The sequence below is a fragment of the Benincasa hispida genome, chromosome 4 (assembly GCF_009727055.1).
Source record: "Benincasa hispida cultivar B227 chromosome 4, ASM972705v1, whole genome shotgun sequence".
NCBI classification, from domain to species: Eukaryota; Viridiplantae; Streptophyta; class Magnoliopsida; order Cucurbitales; family Cucurbitaceae; genus Benincasa; species Benincasa hispida.
In genome coordinates, this window is record NC_052352.1 from 64,423,256 (window position 1) to 64,428,804 (window position 5,549).

Consider the following 5,549-nt stretch of genomic DNA (forward strand, 5'->3'; position numbering starts at 1 on the left):
AGATTCATAAATTTAAGTAAATGTGATCAAAATCAATTAAATTATGTCCATGATTCTAATCCGTTATAATTGTTTATCAATAAAATTTCATTACGATTATACTCACTTTTATTATAGATGGATAAATCTCGTCTAAAAGTCACATTTTTGAAGTACTTAAATGTAAGCAAGAATAATAATGAGAGGGAGATAATCTAGAGGCATTAATGGGGTTTAAAAGTCATTGTCTTCTCACATGTGATTCCTTTGCTTAGCTCGAGGCTTTTGAAGTGGGAAAACAAGGGGAAAAAAAAAGTCCAAAATTTTCAATACAAACAAACAAAAATCAAGCTGCCCTTTTAAAATAATAAATAACCAATCAATCAATCTCATCTCTTTATAATTTCCAACTGCCTTGGATTCGTCTAAAATTTTAACTCCTTGAAACTTGAAAGCATGTGCCTTCTCCATCTTCCTCCTTTCAACCAACTATAAACTATCTCGTTATTTGTATGTACCCTAAATACAGATATATAAATTCCACAAATATATAAATTTCAGATATCTTCTTTCAATTCTACATCCCAAACAACTATTTTGTGATCATTTTGATAATTCATAAAAAAAACAAAAAAAATTAATGTTCTGTTTGGTAATTATTTCGTTTTTTTATTTTTTATTTGTGAAGATTAAGTTTATTTTCTCTATTTTTTACAAACATTTGTATATCTTTTAAGTACCATGGTTCAATTCTAGCCGCGATTCAAAAACAAAAACAAGTTTTTAAAAGCTATTTTTTTTTTAAGTTTTCAAATTTTAGTTTGGCTTTTTAAATCATGGATAAAAAGTAGATAATAAAGAAATAAATTTTGAGGTGAAAGTAGTGTCTATAAACCTAATTTAAAAAGTAAAAATTAAAAAAAAAAAACTAAATTGTTACTAAACAGAACCTAAATTATCATTTTGATCCCTATGTTTTGAAATTTGTTCCATTTTAATTACCATACTTCCTATGTTCAATTTTAGTTCTTGTACTCTCAATAAATCTTAACTAAAATCTTCAATACCAGTTTACTGTTTATTTTTTAAATTTATTTTGTTATTTATAGCATTTTTACTATAAATTTTCATATTCACATATTTTATTTCTTGGATGAAAATTATTATTATTATTTAATGAATTTCAGTAAAAATTAACTTTGACGGATTAAATACGTATGAGGATTAAAATTGCGAAAATATGAAGACTAAAATTGAACAAGTTTTAAAGTATGGGGACCAAATGATATTTAAAAAAAAAAAAAAATACTATGTTAAGTATGAGAATGTAAACTTTAACTTAAAAAAGGTTATTTCCATGAAAATAACAACAGAACAATTTTGTTGACATATGAAAAGGAAACTATTAAAGTTCAGTTTGATAATCAATTGGTTTTTGTTTTTGGTTTTTGAAAATTAAGCTTATAAACACTTATCACAAGTTATACCTCTAAATTTTTTTACCTTGTATTCTACTTTCTACCAATGTTTTAATTTCTTGCTTTATTATTCTACTTTTTACCAATACCTTTTTTTCTAAAAATCAATCAAAGTTTTTAAAACTAACAAAAATAGTTGTAAAAAACTTGTTTTCTATCCATATTTTAATTCAACTATTTTTACTTGAAAAATAAGATAAAACATATCTAATTTTCAAAAACTAAATCAGGTCTAAAATTTTCATCTGATGAAAAAAAAAAGCTTCTAAAGAAAAGAATAATTAAAAAAGAAAAAATAACAAAAGTAATCATTAATCAATTACTTAATTAACATAATCTTAAAATTTAGCTGCTAGCTACACATAGCCATCATCAAGTAGAATTTAACCCTTTTCGCAAATCTTTGGTGATCTGTTAATGATTATTAAAGCCTTATTTAATAACTCTTACGATGTTTGTTTTTTACTTTTAAAAATGAAATATATTTTTCTCAAATTTTTCTAATAATTTTCATTTTCTTTTAAATACAAAAGTTCAATTCTTAGATAACTTATTTTTTTAATTTTTTTTTACAAAAATCAATTGGTAAAAAGTAAATAATAAATTAAGAAATTTAGAATTGAAAACAAGGTTAATAGATTTGATTTTTAAAGACTAAAAATAAACAATAAAATGATTACTGAACCGGTCTCATAGAACTTTCAATTAAATTAAAAAATTAGTCTCTCCCAATTTCAAATTATTCCTTTTGTACAACAAACAGAAAAAGTCTAGAACCAGATCTCTATAAACTGTAACTCAACCATACAAAAATTCAAAGTTCAAAATTCAACAAATTATATTTATCTCTCATAACTAATTAATCAAGATTATAATAATAATGCAAGAAACTTACTGATGAAAGAAGGGCTTGTGTGAATGGATCTCCGGTACGGCGGCGTACGGCGGTGGGAAAAGAAAAATTACACTGCAGGAGGAATCCAAAGAGATAGCATGATCCAAATTCCATAGCAAAGGGGTAAAAAAAAAAAAAAAAAAAGGTAAAAAAAATGCTACGAAGTGGGATCAATGCGATCCCTTTGGATGCTTCCTGCAGTTGCAGTAAATTTATGAACAAAAACAAAAACACCTTAAAAAGAAAATCTCTCACTCTCTGAGAGGAATATGGTAATGAGAGGGAAATATGTTTATATATATATATATGTAAAGATGATGGAAGAACTTTGACCAAATTTTCTTTGGGATTTTTTAAAAATTTTTAATTTTGTATAATGTTTTTTTTATATATATATATTTGAAAAATGATGGAATATATATATATATATTATAATATAAATATATATATTTAAAAGGATGGGAACTTAATAGCAATTATAACTGACCACATTCTACACAGGAAAGGCAGAATTTTTATATTTAGAAATGGGTCCCTTTTTATAAATGTAGTTTTGTATTTTTATTAATTCAAGGGATTTGTATTATTATGGCCCTTTTTTGTTCTCTTCCCTTCCCTACATGTGTATATTTTACTCATCATGATTACATTTAGATTAGTTTCTTCTTATTATATAGTTTACTTTTGTGTATCATTGTTTTTTTATTTATAGTTGGATTTGTGGTTATATAAAAGCCTAATTTGGTGACAATCGAATATTGTCCAGAAAAGGGCTTTTTCTTGAGAAAAATAATTATATATTAAAGTTACTTTTAAAATTTGAGAATTTTTTTTTAAGTTTTTAAATTAGAAGATTTTTCTTTTCTTTTAGTATGATAAAACAAATGAGATAGGAAATAATTCAAATAGAGTATCGATCAATTACCATTAAATTAAACTCAATTACGAGGATTTAACACTTCTAAGTTCTACCCCTATCAAACTAATAAAAACGGTTTTACATGGGATCACACTAGTGTCTAATAAAGAACAAAAACAATGGATTGATTTTATTTAGATCGGTTTATTATCTTGGTTTCAGTTTTTGGCATTTTCTCTTTTTCTTTCAAATTTTTATTTTTATTTCCACTTTCTTTTGAATCAGTCGTTTTTGCTAATTTTAAATTAAAATTGGCTCTATTATTTTTTATATAATTGAAATCTGATATTTTTATATTTTTCTTGCCACTTTTCTAAATAAAAAATATACACACTCCATAATAATTGGTCTTTTATCTAAACATCATTATACATGCACCATAATAACTAAAATACTAAAAAATACCTAATGAAGAGTTTATTTTCAAGGGTATATATATATAATTGGTTAGGTTTGATTTTGATTGACGAACCATTACTTTATTATTTTCTCCAAATATAAATCAATATGTCCACTTTTATACTAAAAAATCAAACCAAACCATTGGATAGTTTGGATTTTCAGATTTTTGGTTTTTATTGCACTCCTTGCAAAAAAACTAAGATGGGCCCATGCCCTCAAGATTCAAATTTGTATTTTCATTTAATGTTTATATTTTAACTAAGACTGGCATGATTTTTTGTAGAAATACGCGTGTATGTATATATTATATATAATTTATCTATTTATTTATTTAAAAAAAAAGAGAGAAAAGAAAAAAGAAAAAGGAAAAAAAAAAAAGATTGTGAAGAAGCAGCACCGGCATTGTGTTGATTAGTGGGCGGGTTGGATGATGATGTGGTGCAAAATGTTGTCGCAAACATGGGCCATCAGGCGCCCACATTGCAGCCTTTTTCTGGGTGCCCTATAGACCCCACCACACTTGATTTTTGCCCTCTTGAATATCATGCTATGCATACTATTTTTTCATCGTAACGAAGACGACTTCACGATACATCTGCTTTAAATTTTATGAGACAAATCAGAGAACATTAGTAATAACTTTCTTATATTCAGTAATATTTTAATATTTTATATTAAATTTTCTCTCCACTTTTTCTCCTAAAACGTAATAATTTCATTTTATAACATAAATAAGTGAAAACGAAGTAAGAATTTCGTTAATTACTGAAAATTTTCTTTAAAAAGTATTTTTTTACTCCATTTTGTTGCTTTTCTGAAAAAAAAAAAAATAGAAGACTACTTGTCAACATCCTTTCTCTTTTGGTACTCCAAAAAAGGAAAAAAAAAATTATTCCTCTGAATTTACGGATTATTCCTCTGAAGTTGGGACCCTCGCGTAAAACATTTCTATATAGAAAATAAAATGTGAAACTGAATATTGAAGTATTTAATTTAAGATATGTGAGTTAGGTAGGTTCGATAATTTTATATTCTAAGGCAATTGAATGACCATTTATTGAGGGGCAAAATTATATTTTTACGTGGTGGGTCCCTCCACTTAAAGCCTAAAAAGTTAGAAAAGATGTTAAAAAAAAATAGATTTTAAAAATGAAGTTACTTTTGAATGGGAAAAAACTTTTTGGATCAAAACCGACAATTTTCCAAAAAAAAAAACTTTGGTGCAACTCATTCTTCTTATTTTTAGGGTGTAACAAAGAAGGTTTGTACCTAATCATTACTCTTATTTTGTTAATACAACAATTATGAAAATGGAAGAACGTCATACAAATTACTGTAGAGCTAAACTCACTTTGGCATGCTCATACATACTAATAGTATTACACGTATTATACCAACAACAATAATAAATGTTCAATTACAACTTTGGCCTCTAAACATGTTTTATTCGTTCCTTATATGTTAATACGTATCCAATTGATCAAGAATTTTTAATTTTATTTAATAAATCTTTTAACTTAAAAATTGTTTTATAGATCATCTTTCAACTTGGTTCTTGATATATTCAAATTTTTTAAATATGTATTAATTCAATAGATATAGAATTAAATTTTATGTTTAATAAAACTTAAACTTTCAATTTTTATGTAACATGTATGTGAATTTTAAAAAATATTAAATAGATCGAAAATATATGCACATAATTGAAAGTTTTGGAACCTATTTGACACAAAACTGAAAGTTATTAAGAACCTATTATATACTTTTTAAAGTTCAAAGTCCAAATAAAAATAACTTCAAAGATTCAAGGCTAAATTCATAATGTAAACTAAAATATAATAAAAACAGTTAATAATGTTAATCGAATGTATTAAAC

General features: G+C 25.1%; 1 long non-coding RNA gene across 1 annotated transcript; it reads right to left on the minus strand.

The window, feature by feature from the left end:
• Positions 1 to 207: 207 nt before the first annotated feature.
• LOC120076330 lies at positions 208 to 2,684 on the minus strand. Its single transcript, XR_005481498.1, has 2 exons — positions 2,353 to 2,684; positions 208 to 498 (listed from the first exon to the last, which is right to left on the minus strand). It is a non-coding gene; the product is annotated as an uncharacterized LOC120076330 (long non-coding RNA).
• Positions 2,685 to 5,549: the final 2,865 nt, after the last annotated feature.